This window comes from Saimiri boliviensis, chromosome 20 (genome assembly GCF_048565385.1).
Source record: "Saimiri boliviensis isolate mSaiBol1 chromosome 20, mSaiBol1.pri, whole genome shotgun sequence".
NCBI lineage: Eukaryota > Metazoa > Chordata > Mammalia > Primates > Cebidae > Saimiri > Saimiri boliviensis.
Window position 1 is genome coordinate 40,138,280 of NC_133468.1, and position 20,418 is coordinate 40,158,697.

At 43.5% G+C, this 20,418-nt stretch overlaps 1 protein-coding gene across 7 annotated transcripts in view; it reads right to left on the bottom strand.

The window, feature by feature from the left end:
- CALN1 (calneuron 1) overlaps window positions 1–20,418 on the bottom strand; it is a 611,938-nt gene that overhangs the window by 346,545 nt on the left and 244,975 nt on the right. The gene's annotated exons all lie outside the window — the stretch shown is intronic.

A 20,418-nucleotide genomic window follows, 5' to 3' on the forward strand; every position in this document is an offset into this window, starting at 1 on the left:
TGGACTGCTCCCCAGAACATGCCCACTGTTCCAATAGGACAGATCCTGCCTCTCTCTGCCCTCGGGGAACCTCGGGGGTAGGTGTGGTGGCAGGATCCTGGTCAGGAATTATCTGTCTGTTGCCAGTACTGGGTTTCTAGAAAGTTGTCAGACAGTCAGGTACACTGGCTTACTCCCATAATCCCAGCACTTTTCAGGTCGAGGTGGGAGGACTGCTTGAGGCAAGGAGTTCAAGTCCAGCCTGGGCAACATAAAGACCTTGTCTCTGCAAAATTAAAGAAAAAAAAAAAAATAGCCGGCCAGGCATGGTGGCTCACGCCTGTAATCCCAGCACTTTGGGAGGCCAAGGTGGGTGGATCATGAGGTCAAGAGATCGAGACCATCCTGGCCAGCATGGCGAAATCCTGTCTCTACTAAAAACACAAAAATTAACTGGCTGTGGTAGCACGCTTTTGTGGTTCCAGCTACTTAGAGTTTGAGGCAGGAGAATCGCCTGAACCTGGGAAGTGGAGGTTGTAGTAAGCTGAGATCGCGCCACTGCACTCCAGCCTGGCAAAAGAGTGAGACTCCATCTCAAAAAAAAAAAAAAAAAAAAGAAAAGAAATAGCCCAGGACGGTGGTATGTGCCTGCAGTCCCAACTACCCGGGAAGCTGAAGCAGGAGGATCACTTGAGCCCAGGGGTTCAAGGCTGCAGTGAGCCATGATTTCCACTGCACTCTAGTCTAGCCATCAGAGTGAGTACCTGTCTCAAAAAAAAAAAAAAAAAAAAGGAAAAGAAAATTGTTGGAAAAAGGCCCTCTCTGGCTCTCTGGGTAGGGGGAGGCCTGTACAGTGCCCTGGCCTTTCATCTCAGGATGTCCACTGGGTAGTTTCTGCCACTGGGCATTTGAAGGATGCTTTGAAACACCCTGCCTGGTATCAGCCTAGGAGCTGGTCCTTGCTAAGCTGGGTTTTGGTGGTTAGAATGATCTTTCACGGCATGCCCAGTGCTCTTGGCATGAGACTTTCATGTTTCCAAGGCAGCCTGAACCCTAACAATTCTCATTCCAGTGCAGAGGTGTGGACCCTGGCCCCGAGTAACGGCTCCGTGAATTGCACACTAGGAGGGAGGTCTCTAAAACTGGGTCCCATGATGACATGTCCCTGCAACGGCGCAGAAGCATCCCTTCACCAGGAAAGCTTCGGGCTGGACCACAGAAGGCCGGGGTGAGGAAAATGGAAAACGGCTCCAACTCCTACAAAGACGAACTCATGGCCGAGGGCCAGACAAACTGCCTCTTTGAATAAGGAGGGAAGTAAAATTAAAAAAAAAAAAAAAATAGAGGCATACTACAGGACTGCTGACACCTTGTCCGGCATCTTGCAAAATGCCCGGCCACGCCGAACTTGAACTTGAACTTAACTCTCAAAGCTCGCCATCTGCACGTCGGATGACTGGCCCGGAAGAATTCATTTGCCATCAGTGAAGCATTGGCCAAAGACACTTGATGAAAAATCCTCAAATACCCCGAATTAGCCTCTGAAGCTCTGGATTATGGAAGCAGAAGGTGAACTCGCACGGGTACGGGCTGGAGGATACCAGTGTGCTGGCAATGTCTCTACACACCACTCCTATCTGCACAGGGCACTGACCTCCCAGGATGGAAATGACCTCTTTGCCCTGATATAACCACAGAGGGTCTCTTACCTACTAAAACTCAGATGTTGAAGTCCTAACCTCCAGACAGGGCTTTTAAGGAGATCATAGAGGTTAACCAAGGACACAGGGTAAGGCTGGTGTCCTCTAGAGCCAGGCCCAGTGGGTCACACCTATAATGTCAATGCTTTAGGAGGCGGAGGAGAGAGCATTACTTGAGCCCAGGGGTTTCAGACCAACTCAACATAATGAGGGCAACATAATCAGATCCTGTCTCTACAGTTTTTTCTTTAATTAGCTGGGCGTGGTGGTGTGTGCTTTCAGTCCCAGCCACTTGGGAGGCTGAGGTGGGAGGATCGCTGAGCCCAAGAGTTGGAGGCTGCAGTGAGCTATGACGGCACCACTGTACTCGAGCTTGGTCAACAGAGCACGATCACATCGCTAAAGAAAATAATGAAAACCAAGTAATTTTAAAAAAGAAAAGGAAGAAACCCCAGGGGCCTGACTCTCTCTCCCTGCATGCCCAGAGGAAAGGTGATTTGCGGGCACGGTGAGAAAGTCACCATCTGCAAGCCCGAAGGAGAGGCTCCGGCAGAAACCACGCCTGCCGACACTCTGAACCTGGACTTGCAGCCCCCAGAACAGTGAGCAAATACGTGTGGTCTGGGCCAGGTGTTCTGTGACACTTCGTTATGGCAGCCTGAGCAGACAAGCAGAGCTTCAATTGGGGGTTCAGAAAGTGAGTGATCCAACTTACCAGAGACCCTCTGTACTAGGGATGGCTAATATATTAGTTCCTCATTTCTGCTGGAACAAATGACCCTAACTCCATGGCTTAAAACCACACACATTTATTGTCTAGCTCTGATGTCAGAGGTCCAAAGTGAGTCTTACGGGGCTAAAATCAAGGTGGCATCGGGGATGGTGGCCTCTGGAAGGTCAGCAATAATCCATTCCTTGTCTCCTCCGGCTTCCAGACACCCAACACGGCTCAGTCCTCCACCTTCAAAGCCAGCTAAATGAATTTTCCCCTCTCTCTAACCTCCTGCCTCGTTCTTACAAGGCCCCCTGTGTTTACATTAGACCCACTCAGATACTGCAGGAGAATCTCTTCATCACGTCTGCAAAGTCCCTTTTGCCATATAAGGTAACGTATTCCAAGCCTCCAAGGTTAGGACACAAACATCTTTGCGGGGGCCATCGTTCAGCTAACGCAGGCAACTAGTGTTCCAGAATCACCACTGAGACTCTCTAGAAGAGGACAACCCAAGGAGAGCCCTGGAAGGCCATCGGGGTCCAACAGTGGGCTTTGATGTGTAAGCAGAGAGCATGGCATGGCCTTACCAAGTGAGGGAAGATCGTTTTCCTAAGGAAACCAAGAAATAGAAGGATTACAGGCAAACTGCCTGGATAGGCAGGACCAGCTGCTCAGAGAGGACCCCTGAATTCAGAATCGAATCCTGGAAGAGCTCCCTGTATCTTCAGACCGTGGTGCAGGGAGGCACGCTCCAGCCTCTGCCCCAGTGTGGGCAGCCTGATGGACCGCAGGCAGTTGGGCCCATAACACTAGGACCCAAGGCACAAAGCCTCGCTAACGCCCCCACTGACTCGCTTGAAGACAAGACTCCATCACTGCCTCTGTGCCTGGAAGCCAGCAGAGACATCCCTCGAGGAAGGGCCTCATAAGTCCCCATGTCACCACCATAGGGACCCACAGGCAGAGCTTGGGGCAGCTCAAGCCGGGCATCCAACACATTGAGCCATGCCCACCACCATCCAGACGTAAGTGCCCTACTGGGGCAAAGTACTCTCTCCGTGTCATGATCTCCTCACTCTGAGGGATGGATCTCCCATGGCAGGAGTGCTCTGGGGAGCAGAGAGGCAGAAACCACCAGTTCCTTCTAAAGCTGCTTCAGGATGACGGGGCTGAACATCACAACCCCACCTGCAAAAACGTCAGAGGCACAGACTTCAAATCACAAAGCACTTCATGCACTTCTAAGTCTCTGTGAGCAGTGGTGCTGGGTGTTGAGAGGATGCCAGGATTATTACCAAGACGTGACCTCTGCCTACAGAGAGCTGTGATCGCCAAGGACGAGACAGCTGTTCATGAAATGACATAAACACCAGTCAAATTGTTGGAAGTATAAAACAATGTACTGATTTATTAAATACCAGCAAAATACACAAACAAATTAATTGAGCCCCGCTGTCCTAGTGGGAGATCTTGACTGATGGGAACTGTTGGTCAGAGCTCATTCATTCATTCATTTACCCGTTTGGCAAATGGTTGTTGAATGCGTTGCATGCCAAGTACTACACACAACAAAGATGAATAAGACATGGTCCATGTCCTCAAAATCTCCTGATCTAAGAAGACAGACAAGTACCTTAAAATATGTTGGCTGGATGCAGTGGCTCACACCTGTAATCCCAGCATTTTGGGAGGCCAAGGCAGGTGGATCACCTGAGATCAGGAGTTCAAGATCAGCCTGGCCAACATGGTGAAACCCCGTCTCTAATATAATACAAAACTTAGCCGAGTGCGGTGGTGGGCGCCTGTGATTCCAGCTACTAGGGAGGCTGAGGCAAGAGAATCACCTGAACCTGGGAGGCAGAGGTTGCAGTGAACTGAGATCACTCCATTGCACTCCTCGACCCCCAAAGTGCTGGGATTACAAGCATGAGCCACCATGCCCAGCCACAACACCTGATTTTTGCTTTTTTGTTTGTTTGTTTGAGACAGTTGTGCTCTTGTTGCTCAGGCTGGAGGACAGTGGTACCATCTCGGCTCACTACAACCTCCACCTCCTAGGTTCAAGTGATCCTCCTGCCTGAGCCTCCCGAGTAGCTGAGATGACAGGCATGCACCACCACACCCAGGTAATTTTTGTATTTTTAGTAGAGAAGGGGTTTCTCCACGTTGGTCAGGCTGGTCTCAAACTCCTGACCTCAGGTGATCTGCCCGCCTCGGCCTCCCAGAGTGCTGGGATTAGAGGTGTGAGCCACGCCTGGCCAGCACACTTTATTTGTAGGCAACACTAGAGTAAGCCTTGAATGCTTAGTAGTTGCACAACATGGACCTTTGTGGTTCCAACCCGGATAAGTAACAGTGGGTCCATGAATTCAAAGCTCTGCTGTAATAATGAGCTACTTATTTCCCTCCAGCCCGAGATTCTGAGGCCGGGGAGGGGCACGCTGCTGATGGCGAGTCCCTGCGCGGAAAACGGTTACCGGCGCCATGGCTGGGGCGGCACTGTCGCCAGGCTGGCCCTGCAACCACATCCAACTTCCTCCTCCCATACGTGACGGAAAGCCAGGAGAAGTCAAGTCACACACTCACTTCCCAGCCTCCTTTGCTTCAAGAGGTAACCAGGGAACTCAATCTTGGTCAATGAAACCTAGCCAAGTTGAACAAAAGCTGGCAGGGAGCTTCTGGGATACCTTGCGCTCTTCTGATGAAAAGGACAGACAGAGCTGGGTCTCTCCAGGACCCTTCTCCCCTCTCCTCCTTCTGTAGAGTCAGGTGACCATGGGAGGAGCTTCAACAGCCATTTTGCGATCATGAGGAGAAAAAGAAACTAACTGAATAAATACAAGGATGACACAGGAGGATTCCCTGCCTTCACTTGGGAAATCTCAAAGGAACCCCGGAATTGTCCGTATCTGTCCTCCTTTCTGTATTGCCTGACACAGCGATTCATGGTCCACCTGTTGAGCTGGTAGGCATAGACTTTAGAAATGTCTACCTCTTTCACCTTCAGTGATAATCACCCAGCCCTGTCAACTCCCCTTTCTAAAGAAGAATAAGGTGGAGAGAATGGATAGAGGCCTGAATAGTGTCACGAATCAGCTGAAGCCAAGGTGGTGACTTTCTGCCCCAGATCACTCTTATAAAACCATGACAAAAAATAATTCTATTTGCTTAAGGCACTCCATTTGTTTTCTTACAGCTAAACATATCCTAAATTATCTAGAATTTGGTATCTAAAATGGTGGCTGGAGGCAGCAGACCCTAAAATGTGTAACTCTCTCCACAAAGGAGGTAGAACACTGGGCAAAGAAGATTCAACTATTCTGAGCTAGAAAGTTGGTGATTCTTTTTTTTTTAATTGCATTTTAGGTTTTGGGGTACATGTGAAGAACATGCAAGATTGGTGCATAGGTACACACATGGCAGTGTGATTTGCTGCCTTCCTCCCCATCACCTGTATCTGGCATGTCTCCCCATGCTCTCTCTCCCCAACTCCCCACCCCCCGCTGGCCCTCCCCTATCTCCCCCCAACAGACCCCAGTGTGTGATGCTCCCCTCCCTGTGTCCATGTGTTCTCACTGTTCAGCACCCGCCTATGAGTGAGAATATGTGTTTGATTTTCTGTTCTTGTGCCAGTTTGCTGAGAATGATGGCTTCCAGGTTCACCCATGTCCCCACAAAGGACACAAACTCATCGTTTTTGATGGCTGCATAAACAAGACCACTCAAAAGTGGGTGAAGGATATGAACAGACACTTTACAAAAGTTGGTGATTCTTGTACCGCATCTTCTTAAGTGGGAGCTGAATGATGAGAACACATGGACACACGGTGGGCAGCAATACATACGGGGGCCTGTAAGGGGCAGTCAGTGAGGGGTCTGGGGAGGGAGAGCATCGGGAAGAATGGCCGAGGGATGCTGGGCTTAATACCTAGGTGCCGCAAACCACCACGACACACGCTCACCTATGCAACAAACCTGCACATTCTGCACATTAGCCCTGAACTTAAAACAGAACTTGAAGAAAAAACATAAAAAGTTGCTGATTCTCTGCAAAGAACTCAAACAGATTTACAGGAAAAAAAACAAACAAGCCCATTCAAAAGTAGGCGAAGATATGAACAGACACTTTACAAAAGAACACATACAGGAGGCCAACAAACATACGAAAAAATGCTCATCATCACTGGTCATTAGAGAAATGCAAATCAAAACCACATTAAGATACCATCTCACACCAGTTAGAATGACGATCATTAAAAAATCGGGAAACAACAGATGCTGGAGAGGATGTGGAGAAACAGGAACACTTTTACACTGTTGGTGGGAGTGTAAATTAATTCAACCATTGTGGAAGACAGTGTGGCGATTCCTCAAGGACCTAAAAATAGAAATCCCATTTGACCCAACAATCCCATTACTGGGTATATATCCAAAGGATTATAAATCATTCTACTATAAGGACACGTGCACACGAATGTTCATTGCAGCACTGTTTACAATAGCAAAGACCTGGAACCAACCCAAATGCCCATCAATGATAGACTGGACAGGGAAAATGTGGCACATATACACCATGGAATATTATGCAGCCATCAAAAACGATAAGTTGGTGCCCTTTGTAGGGACATGGATGAACCTGGAAACCATCATTCTTAGCAAACTAACACAAGAACAGAAAATCAAACACCGCATGTTCTCACTCATAGGAGGGTGTTGAACAATGAGAACACATGGACACAGGGAGGGGAGCACTACACACTGGGGTCTGTTGGGGGGAACTAGGGGAGGGTCAGCGGGGGGTGGGGAGTTGGGGAGAGATAGCATGGGGAGAAATGCCAGGTATAGGTGATGGGAGGAAGGCAGCAAACCACACTGCCACATGTGTACCTATGCAACCATCTTGCATGTTCTTCACACGTACCCCAAAACCTAAAATGCAATTTTATATATATATATATACACACACATAAAGTTGCTGATTCTTGTAACGTCATAGTGACAAATCAAGGAATTCAATGATGTAATATTATATATATATAAAACATATATATATGTTATATATATATGTTATATATATATAGATTAAGATTTGGGTATGTGTCAGTTTCTTCTAGAAGTTTTCAACAACGTTCTATAAGAGACAAACTTAGACTAGAGGTAACTGATGCTATGGCAGAGAAAGAATGAATTACATCTTTGCTACTAGAGGCTCTTTCTGTCTTCCACTCGGAAACAAGGGTCACCTGTCTAATTTTTGTATTTTTAGTAGAGATCAGATTTTGCCATGTTGGCCAGGCTGGTCTCAAACTCGCGACCTCAGGTGATCCGCCAGCCTCAGCCTCCCGAAGTGCTGGGATTACAGGTGTGAGCCACTATGCCCAGCCCATATGGCCATCTTTTTTTTTTTTTTTTTTTTTTTTTTGAGACAGAGTTTCTCTCGTTACCCAGGCTGGAGTGCAATGGCGCGATCTCGGCTCACCGCAACCTCCGCCTCCTGGGTTCAGGCAATTCTCCTGCCTCAGCCTCCTGAGTAGCTGGGATTACAGGCTCGCGCCACCATGCCCAGCTAGTTTTTTTTTTGTATTTTTAGTAGAGACGGGGTTTCACCATGTTGACCAGGATGGTCTCGATCTCTTGACCTCGTGATCCACCCGCCTCGGCCTCCCAAAGTGCTGGGATTACAGGCGTGAGCCGCCGCGCCCGGCCCCCATATAGCCATCTTAAAAGGATACTAGCCATGTTGGATTAGAAGCCCCTCCGCCCCCAGTTTTTTCTCCGTCTTCAATGTGTTTAGGTTTCTTCTTTCCTGATCTTTTATCTCCTTTCTTTACATTTTTTCTTTCCTTCTTGTTTATTTGCTTTTATCTTGTTTGTGGTATTCTGATCATGGGTTCATGAGGAAGCTTGAGAAATCTTCACTTGTTTTATATTCAGATCTTTCTTCTTTATACTGTCACTTAATATCTCTGAGATGTTTTTTCTTCCCTTAAAGGCAGATGTTGGAGAGAACTATTTGTAGGGTGTACTTGACATCCAACATCCTAATTTCCAACCTATTTAGTTTGGCTGAAGTAATTTGGCTGGATTTGTAACAATTCATCACATATTTATGAAACATCACAGTCATGTCAAGAGAGCAACAGCAATTGATTAGCCCAGGCTCCAAAGACCTGGCAGAAAAAGTCAAAGCGGGACATGGAAGACAGAATTCTGTTAATAAAGATACCTTCCTAAGCACTCTCAACACGCCTGTACAGTAGCCGTGAACTTAATAAAGGAATTACTGCCTGGGCAAGATGTGAATTTGTTGTCAAATTTATGCAATCTGTGTTAATGGCCAGAAACGATGTTTAACTCTGACTCAGAGACACAGTGATGGCTTGTTTTGAGTTTTCTCTAACAGCAAAATTTCCCTTCAAAATTATTTCTCCCCTGAAGCTAGCATTAAAATTCATTTACATTTTCTCAACACATACTTATTTCTGCAAACAAGTGAAAAAATAAATAAATGAACAACTTGATCATTACTTGGGAAGAGGATCTTAGTTTGAAACCTTCACATAGATAATCTGAAGATCTTTAATCTGTAGGGTAGAGAATCAAAGATCGATTATTTGTGAACTAGTCTATGAATCAATTTTTTAAAAAGTTATTCAAGATGCAGAAAATTGCATGGATGCATATTTATGTTCAGCAACTGTAGTAAAATTATGTTTTCTAATGAATCTACAGCTCAGGGCTTTAAAATGTGGATCTTTTAAAATGCACCAAGCAAACTTCCAAGGATTACAAGAAATGTTTTATTTATAATGTTTGCATGAAGCTGGATACGGTGCCCATCTGTCTCTTCCAATATATTTTCACAACTGGATTTACAGACTGTGACTAAAAAAGTAAAAGAGACAGTGTTCTGACTCCTGTGTAGTCTAATTCAGTTTATTATCATAATTTTATTTGTTGTGATAAGCTGTCAATACAATTTACCACACTCCCCTTCCTCTGCCAGTTTGATGGCAGTAAGTTTTGTGTCCCCTTTCTGAAAAATACCTCGAGGATGTCTACTTACTCTCTTTTTTAAAGACAGAGTTTCACTCTTGCCAACCAGGCTTGAGTTCAGTGACGCCATCACGACTCACTGCAACCTCTGCATCCCGGGTTCAAGTGATTCTCCTGCCTCAGCCCCCCAAGTAGATGGGACTACAAGCACTCGCCACCACGCCCAGCTAATTTTTGTATTTTTAGTAAAGACAGGGTTTCAACATGTTGACCAGGCTGGTCTCCAACTCCTAACCTCAGGTGATCTGCCCACCTTGGCCTCCCAAAGTGCTAAGATTACAGGCGTGAGCCATCACCCAGACTTGCCTCTTTCTTATACCCTTATTCTCCCGCTAAGGCTTTTTTATTGTTATCTATCTTCTTAGAAACAGGATCACACTCTGTCACCCAGGCTGCAGTACAATGGTGCACAATCACATCTCACTGCAGCCTGGAACTCCTAATATATATATATATATATATATATATATATATATATATATACTTTTTACATTTTGTAGAGACAGAGTTTCACTATGTGGTCCAGGCTGATCTCGTCTCGAACTCCTAACCTCGTGTGATCCAGCTCAACCCTTCGAGTAGCAGAGACTATAGGTGTGTGCCATCATGCTTGGCTACCCCGGTAACTCTTTCTTTTGCTAGCACTTAGTTCTACTCTCTTGTCTATTTTTGGCCTTAATGACTTTGACGCTACTTTAAAAAACATTTCATGTTCCTTTTTAGCAATCACCATTCAGTCTTCGATCATGACAAGGTCCTCTGTAAGCCAATCAGATGAGAGAGCAGCTGCAACCACTTGCAAAACAATCTTCAAAAAGATAAAGAAGAAGCAAATGACCATTCTTACATCACTTGGTGAACGTCGCAGGGATTTCAAGCTGGATGTTAGGCCCAGCGGCAGTGCCCCTGCCTAACTCCAGAGGACATCGAACATCAGGCACAGGAATAAACAGAGTCCTGCGTTCTAAGCTCCGAGATGGGGTTCCCGGGTCATTCTCTGCCTAATTTAAGCCACCTCTCACTGTCGTGTCTTTATGAAAGTTTGAAAACAACTAAGAAACCAGAGTTTTTGAGGAAAGTCATTCAGAGAGACAGAAGAGTTATTTGGTATATTCTACCACAGATTTGAATGAACTGAATAAATGAAATAAGAATAAGCACTAGAAACTCATACTTACGGGGACTTTTAAACAGGATGCTGAACAATAAATATGATTTCACAGCGTCAGCCAGGTGCAGTGACTCAGGCCTGTAATCCCAGCACTTTGGGAGGCCAAGGCGGGTGGATCTTGTGAGTCTAGGAGTTTAAGACCAGCATGGGCAACATGGCAAGACTCTGTCTTACAAAATATACAAAAATTAGCTGGGCACGGTGGTGTATGCCTGTAGTTTCAACTACTTGGGAGGCTGAGGTGGGAGGATGGTGGAGCCCTTGAGAGTCTGAGGTTGCAGGAAGCAGGACAGCGACCGCACTCCAGCCTGGGCGACAGAGTGAGATCCAGTCTCAAAACAAAACAAAACAATAGACTTCGCAGTGTCAAAATTAGGTACTGGGTGGTTTAAACTTTTCACACCTAAAAGATAAGCTGACTTCTAATCAAATCTAACTTGAAAACCAAGGACTTGGGTACTAACAAGAGCTATACACCTCCAAATAATGAAACTCTTTTAAAATACATTCCTAAAATGTATAGCCAGGCGTGGTGGTACACACCTATAATTCCAGTGACTTGAGAGGCTCAGGGAGGAGGAGTGCTTGAGGCAGAAATTGGAGACCAACCTGGCCAACATAGTCAGACCCCATTTCTTAAAAAAGATAAAAATACAGAAAAACAGAAAACTGGACACCACACGTTCTCACTCATAAGTGGGTGTGGAACACGAAGAACACATGGACACAGTGAGGGGAACATCACATGCCAGAGCCTGTCGGGGGGTGGGGGGCAAGGGGAGGGGTCACAGGGGTGGGGATTGGGGAGGGGTAACATTAGGAGAAATACCTAATGTAGATGACGGAGGGATGGATGCAGCACGCCACCATGGCACATGTATGCCTGTGTAACAAACCTGCACATTCCACACATGTGCCCCAGAACTCAAAGTAAAATAAATAAATAAATGAAAATTAAAAATTCCTGAAATGCATGGTGACTGATACAGAGATGATTTGTTACACATGGCTGACAAATGAAAAAATAAATCGATGAAGGAGAAACCTCTGAAAATCTGTATTATTTCGCCTCCTACGTTCTCAGTACAAATTTGTTGACCTGCATAAAAAGATGTCCCCACGCAGGACTGAAATGTCAAGTAGGAGAGGAGAGAGAAAAAGAGTGTTTTGAAGATCTGCCTCTTACTAGGCTCTGCCAATTTATTTTCAGTTTGAAAATAATACTGCGGGATCACCCTCATTTTAAATATTATTATATTTATTTTACTGACGAGTAAACTAAGGATCAGAGAGTTTAAATATTAAAATGGTAATAATGTTTACTATTTACACACACACACACACACACACACACACACAGGGTCCACACACACACACCCATCTTTGACTCTTACAACCTTTCAAGGAATGTGTCGTCATCCCATTTTAAAGGCAAAGAAATCAAAGTCCAGAAAGATCACAGGTCAGGTAGCGATAAAGTCGCACAGCCAGAACCATAATGGGAATTGATAAAATAGGAGACACCAGCGGCATCTCTGTCTGCGGGTCCTTCTGCGATCATCCCTCTCTGCCATTGCCACAAACAGGCTCATCAGCGAAAAGACGGAACAGACCCATGGGGTCCAGCCTGATTGTGACTGGGCAAGGGGCACAGAACCTATGGAAAAGTTGAATTGAAGAGGCTGAGTTTTTAACAGCCATTGTTCAGACTCTCTGTCTCATCTCTTAATTTTTCAAGGCTCTTGACGAGTAAAACAGAGTCATCCCTGCCTAAGAATATGGCGTAAAGACGCAGGAGTTGTCTATCAGGGAAGTGCTTTGATACCTTCTCAGTCACTTTCAGACCATTTGTCCCTCCTTCCCCGCAACCACTAATGGGGAAGGCTCAGAGGCAGAAGGCTCACCAGGCAGTCTTGCACAGCCCTGGTACTTTGTGGGCAAGAATGGAATGGACCAAAAGGCAGACAAACCAATTATAAGAAAAGAAAACTCCAGACTAATAACTTCAGTGAACAAAGATGTCAAAATCCCTATAGCAGTATTAGCAAATTAAGCCAGTGATCTACAGAAATATATTAAAAGGATAATACATCATGACTAAGTAGGGTTTACTCCAGGAATGCAAACCTGGTTCAGCATTTTTTAAAAGAGATAATTCACTATTTCAACTGAACAGAGAACCCTTATGATTATTTCAATGACTGCAGAAAAAAGTATGTGACACAGTTTAACAACTATTCACAGTAAAATCTCTCAGCAAATTAGAAATAGTGGATAATTCCCTTAGTCTGATAAAAACCTGTTATTATATATGAAAGACCTGTATCTAACATCATCCTTGACATTGAAAGACTGAACACTTCCCCACTGAAGTTAGGAACAAGGCAAAGATACCCACTGTTACCACTTCTATTTACTACTGTCCTGTAGGTCTTGGCCACTGCAATAAGACAAGAAAAAAAAAGAGAGATCTAGATCTTAAAAGAAATAAAATGATCCCTTATTTACAGATGATGGTTTGATTATATAGACATTTACAAGATACCTACAAAACAATTTCTAAAAGGAATAAATAAACTTAACAAGGTCATCGAATACAAGGTTTATATGAAGAAAATCACTGTATTTCCATATAGGAGCAGAACAAAAATGAAGCTATAAAAAACAATTCCATCAGTAGTAGTATTAAAAAAGAAAAAGTACATATGAATAAAACTAATTAAAAGTTATACAAAATCCCAAAGTTGAAAGTTTCATGTTATTTGGGCCTTAAGGAAGACCTAAATGAATATATATAGGTATAGATATATAGATATATATATTTATAGACTAAAATATTCCATATTGTTGAGATTAATTTCCCCAATCTATAGATTTAATGCAATTCCTACCAAAATTTTACCATTTATAAAGACATTGACAATTTGAATTCTAAAATTTACATACAAATACTAAATACTATGAAAAGCCAAAGCAATGTTTTTTTAAAGAACAAAGTTAAAGGACTTACTACAGCTGATTTCAAGACTTACTTTGAAGGCCCAGTCAAAAAGACAGACTTGTAGATAATGGAACAGAATATAGAGTCAAGAAAGAGAGCTATGTGTACATGGATATTTTACAAAGATGCTAAGTTAAGTCAGTGGCAAAAGAAAGGTGGTTCAGTTTGTTTGTTTTTAATAAATGATGCTGGAATGCCTAAAGATTCACATGAGAAAAAAAATAACCATTTTCTCATCTCATACATAAAAATGAACTCAAAATTGATAATAGACCTAAATATAAAAAGAAAATCTACAAAACTGTGGGGGCGGGGGAGGGAAATCTCTGTGACCATGAAATAAAGATTATCTAGATAGCACACAAAAAGCATGAATCATAGCACAAAATGCTGATACCTCTAATTTTATAAAAAATAAAAATGTCTGCTCTTTAAAGGCCACTGTCGAGAAAATAAAAAGGCAAACCATAGACTGGGAGAATATATTTGCAACATGCATGCAGACAAAGGAATTATCTAAAATATATAAAGAACTTTTACAGCTAAAAAACACAGGAGGCTTCAAAAATGAAGAAATACAAATAGCCAATAAACACAGGAAAAGTCATCATTAGTTATCAGGAAAAGGCAAATAAAAATAACAATTATACACCACCAAATTCCAATAGAACTGTTAAAATTAGACATAGTATCAAGATTGGCAAGGATGTGGAGCAACTAGAACTCTCATACGCCAGTGGTGGGAATGCAAAATGGTACAACTACTTTGAAACACACTTTGGCAATTTCTTAAAAAGTCAAGTATCCATCTATCATGCAACTCACACATTCTAGTCTTAGTTGTTTACACAAGGGAAATGGAAACACATGTCTACAGAAAGACTTGTATAAAAACATTCAAAGAAGCTTTATTACATTTTTTACTATTACGTATAATTGTCAAAAACTAGCTAAACAAAAAACACAACCACCCATCAACAAGTGGATGGATAAATTGTGGAATATCCACACAATTGAATACCATTCAATAATAAAAAATAAACTACAGACACATAACAACACGGATGAATCTCAAAATAATCTGCAAAGAGAAAGGAACCAGACACAAGAGTATATATTGTATTATCCCATTTCTATAAAATTTTAGAAAACAAAAACTGAGCTGTAGTAATAGAATGCAGATCAGTTTGTGACAGGGAAGTGAGGGCAGGGAGAAAAAGATAAATTGCAAGATGCATCAGGGAATTTTGGGGTATCATAGAAATTTTTGGTCCCTTTATTGGGTGGTAGTATTATAGGTATATACTTAGTGAAAACTCAACGAAGTGCACACTTTAAATATGTGCAGTGTAGTGTACATAAGCTATACCTCAATACAATTTTAAATAAAAATACACCAGAGCAAATTCAGAATACAGTAAGGGGGGTAAGAAAACATACAATCTGAGACATGAGTCAAGATTCTTGAGAAGCATCATGACTGCCCTCAGATGTCCAACAGATACAAGGGTCAGCTTCTGGACAAACTCATTGCAAGGAACAGGATAGACTGGTGGAATCTGAAGACATCAAACTTCATCTGAGGATAGAGAACAATTTCCTAACCAGGAAAAACAATCCACAGCTAAAACTGGCTGCCATGCTGGAGAGGGTGTTTCTTGGTACCGGAGGGGTAGGTATACGGAGAAGCAGGCAGACCAGGGCTTTAGAGGAATGTTGTGAGAACAAATACTGCCACTTTAAGTTTCAGCTCCCTTTCTTACCTCATCCATTTCAAGAAAATCATTTCTCTTTTAATAACAAGCAGCCAGAAATAGCAGACAGTAAATCACAAATAAAGCAACTCAGATACAGAGGAAGGAAGGAAAGTCTCTTAGGTGAACACTAAACTTCACACTCTTACAATGGACCCCAGTAAAACAGTGAGCCCTAATAAGCATATTCCTTTCCCTTCAACTGCACTAAAATAAAAAAGCTAAAAGCAACCTCAGAGGGTATGCCTGCAACTGCCAAAAAAAAAAAAAAAAAAGGAATGGGAACAAATACAATCCTCCCTCCCAGATAAGCAAGACACAGAGGCATAGAAATATTCCAAGCCCGCGATAAGCCCTTTCCCGCTGAACCCTTAAAAACTCTTAGTCTGTAAGAGAGAATGCCTCTGACCTAACTCGGCCAGAAGCCCCTCTCAGGTTTATTCTCCAAAATAAACCTGTCTTTGATTGTTAAGCTGCTTTTCGTGTTTCTTTCCTCTTTCTTTAACTCTTATAGGCAGATCAGCACTTTGGAGGAACTTCGTGAGAAAGGATGAGACCAACCCTTAAGGCCTCTTCCAACCTGGAGATGCTGGAATTCTGCAAGACTAGGCATCCCCTGCTGTTTGCTGTTGGCATAGGATAGAGTTTGGATGTTTGTCCCTTCCAAATCTCATGTTGAAATATGATCCCCAGGGTTGAAGGTGAGGCCTGCTGGGAGGTGTCTGGGTCACGGGGATGGATCTCTCATGAATGTTTTGGTGCTTCCCTTGGATAATGAGATCTGGCTATTGAAAAGTTCATGGCACCTCCTCCCTCTCTCTCTCTCTCTTTCTCTCACTCTCACCAGGTGACATGCTGGCTCCTCATCACCTTCCCACCATACACAGAAGCTTCTTGAGGCCTTACTGGAAGCAGATGCAGGCATCACACTTCATTTACAGGCTGCAGAATGATAAGCCAATTAAACTTCTTTACAAATTACCCAAATTCAGGTCTTTCTTCCTAGTGATGCAAGAACAGCCTACGACAGCATAGGAAAGCGCAAAGTTCAATATAGTTCCCCTTTCCCAGACAATTTTCTCTACAGAAAATTAAAATGTCAGGGTGGAAATGAAGAGGAATTTTCCACCCTGTCTGTTTGGTGCCAGATCCCCTTCTTTCTCTTGGCCTAAGAACACTTACAGTGAAGATGGATGATTTTTAGGCTTGCTCCCTACTCAAACCTCATCCCGTAATGAGTATGTAGTCTGAAGTTAGCACAAACAGTAGCGGCTGAGTAGAAACGCCTATTGTGATTTCTGGTGTGCTGGCTCCCAAAGCCATCCTCGTATTACATCTAACTCACAGCCTTCGTCTCCTGCTGAAACAGTGAGGAGGAGGGATCCGTGGGTGTAATCCTTCAGTGTGATGACAGATCAGTTGAGCTACAAGAGCTCATTCACTCATTCATTTGTGCATTCATTCAATGAGCACATGAGCATTCTGATGCGCCAGGACACTCTCTCCCCTGCTTTGACTGTGTAGCCCCTTCTTTTTGTTATTTCAAGTGTTTAACCTGACTTACAGAGGAGGACACTGGGAGGAGGAGACAGATTTAAGAAAAATAAACAGAAGTAAGACGTCCCAGCCTACATCACTCTTAAGCAGTCCTGCCCAGAGGGTTAATGTGAAACTGATCAACAGCTCAGGGCTTTTGTTATTAACTTGAGCATTCTCAAAGAGTTCAGGGTTCTTATTTTCTACACCAAGCTTTATATTAAAATAGGATATTTGGGCCAGGCAATATGGTTCATGCCTATAATCCCAGCACCTTGGGAGGCTGAGATGGGTGGATCACTTGAAGTCAGGAGTTGGAGACCAGCCTGGCCAAGATGGTGAAACCCCATCACTACTAAAAATACAAAAGTTAGCTGGGTGTGGTGGCGCATGCCTGTAATCCCAGCTACTTGGGAGGCTGAGGCAGGAGGATCACCTGAACCTGGGAGGTAGAGGCTGCAGTGGGCTGAGACTGCACCACTTCGATCCAGCCTGAGCGACAGAGCAAGACTCCATCTCAAAAAAAAGGACATTTGGTGGAGATTTGGCCCTTCTGAAGAGTAATGACTCATTCAGAGTCCCAGGGCTCCAGGGACCAAGGCAGCCAAGCCGTTTGCTCTTTCTTGTTTCCCTTCTAGCATTTTCCTTTGTAGACAGGTCAGTGTCCCTTAGCACCTCCACCCCAGGCTGACCCAGGGCAACAAAAAAGAACTCACTCTGGTCCAACCACCTGTTTCCAGACAACCTCTCTTGCTCAGAGAGTCAAGGCAGAAGCTCATGTGGTAGAAGTTGGATCTAAGGCTTTTTATTACCATTAATCTAACATGCCTCAATCTGAAAGGATGAGGCAGGTGTATTTGCATTCAGCTCAGATCACATCCTGAAAAACGGGGGGGGGGGGGGGGGAGTTCGTAAGCAATTCAAAGAGAGTAAGGTCCAATGTGTATTGGACAAAGGAATGAAACTCTGAACAATACCCCTGTCAGAAACAGGAAGGAAGACAAATCCAGATGAGACTAATTCAGCATGGAGAATTATTTCAGCTTGACATCAAAGGGAAATTTTGAGAAAGAAAAGGCAATGGGAAGTGTAACTGTGGGAAAAGGCTGCACTTGTGTGCAGGAGGTCAAAGTGAGTTATATCCAACATATAATCAGTGTGATTGCTAACTTAAAAGTGGGTTCTTTGGGCCGGGGGCGGTGACTCATGCCTATAATCCCAGCACTTGCAGAGGCCGAGCAGGGCAGATCACGAGGTCAATAGTTCGAGACCAGCTTGATCAACACAGTGAAACCCTGTCTCTACTGAAAATACAAAAATCAGCCAGGCGTGGTGGGAGCACCTGTAATCTCAGCTACTCAGGAGGCTGAGGCAAGAGAATCACTTGAGCCCAGGAGGTGGAGGTTGCGGTGAGCCAGGATCATGCCAATGACTCCAGCCTGAGTGACAGAGCAAGACTCCATTTCAAAAAAATAATGGGTTCTTTGACACAGTCCAGCTTTGTTTTTCACCTGGGTAGTATTTTTATGCACATCGTAGACATCTATTTCAATTAAGGACAATAAACATCATTTTGTCAGATTTTCAGTCCATTGAAAAATAAACAGTAAAATTTTGAAATGCTTTATCCTTGTATTTTACATCAAATAATATTTAATTTCCTTTGTCATAAGCCAGACATTAAAGGAAAACTAGTGATTTTTGGACTAAAATTAACAAAGGTAAAACTTAGATAATTTCTCAAGTGCAAGCAAGTTTTTAGTTGAACTCATGTCTCACACTAATTGGGTGAAAAGCTGATCTGAATTAGAGATCCTTTAAATTCAGTCTTATGACTTTCAAGGGCATTCGGTAACAAAAAGAAGTAGATAAGAAAAACATTCTATTTATATGTCTAACCAGGACAGCTCTGAAAGGCTAAATAAGTTTCACGGGTAATTAACATCATTTGCATGAAGACTAATACGCTTGAGATTAAAAGTTCTTTTTTAAATGTCATAGAATTTTCTTAGTTCTTCCCACCCTGACTTAGAGTAATGGCTAGCCCTGGTGAACACATCTGCCCCCAAAGACCAAACAGATATTTCTAAACACTTACATCTGCACCGGAGTTTCCATCAGGGAAAACCAGCAAGTTTTCTCTAATGGAGAACCTTGTCTCATTATACACTGGTAAAAATTAAAATGAAATTAAAATTAAAACCGAAGAAGAAAATAAGTAAATAAATATATACATATGAATATATGCACATGTGTGTACATATATATGGATAACTTTATAGGTCCACATAATTTTCGAACTGGCTCAAAATGACAGATAATAACGAAATGAATCGCCATATAACCATAACCCAGATTCAACAAGCAGCGATATTTCACCACATTTGCTTCATCTTTTTCCCCCTTTCTTGCTAAAATATTTCAAAGTGCTTCTCAGACACGTCTTCTCACCCCTACGCACTGCAATGCACATCTGTTAAAAAAATACAAACTTTTCCTTATGTAACCACATACTGTTCTCCTAGTCACAAAAGACATCATAATTCTCAGGATGAAGAAATCTCGTCTGATACTCATCCGTGACCCCGCCTCCCTGATCGTGTCACAGGGGTCATTTAACATGACCTGTCTGCGTCAGGATACAAGCGAGGCACACGTATTGCTTGTCACTAATGTGCTGCGCCCTCCCCAGCTTCCCACTCAAGTCACTGACCTGTTGCAAAACCAGGTCAGCTGTCCCGGAGACGGCCCCACATTCTGCAAGTCCTTGCGGTGCCATTTAGCTCGTTTCTCTGTCCCTCCTATTTCCCATAAATGGAAGGTGGCCCTAGAGCTTTGAATAGATTCATAGTCAGTTTTTTAAGAAGACAACTTCATATGGGATGCTGAGAGCTTCAGGTTGTACTATACTGTGACCCCACCCCACCTAGACATGCCAATTGTAGCGACAACTAGCAGGTTCAAGGGGTGACAGCCCAAGATGTGCACCGTCAAAGTCTCCATAAACCTTTCCTCTCGTGGTTCATTTCACTACAGAGCCCTGCTTCAGGCAAACACCATATTTCATTCTTGGTGGCAAACTAGTGATTTCCAAATGCAATGATTTCTTCCACAATCATTCATTGAAATCTTAATAAAGTGTCCTTTTTCTTTAATCACCTTGGGCTATTTGGCTACCCTGAAATACTGTTTACGCGTTTTCCCTTTTTTTTTTTTTTTGGTCATGCTGGAGTGCAATGGCACCATCATAGCTCACTGCAACCTCGAACTCCCAGGCTCAAGTGATCTCCAGCCTCAGCCTCCCGGGTAGCTGAAGGCTACCTACCATGCCTGGCTCGTTGATTATGTTTTTTTTAATGCCAATCTTTTGAATAAAGATTTGGCACCTGGCCAGGCATGGTGGCTCATACCTATAATCCCAGCACTTTGGGAGCCCGAGGGGAACAGATCACCTGAGGTCAGGCATTCAAGACCAGCCTGGTCAACACAGTGAAACCCCAACTCTA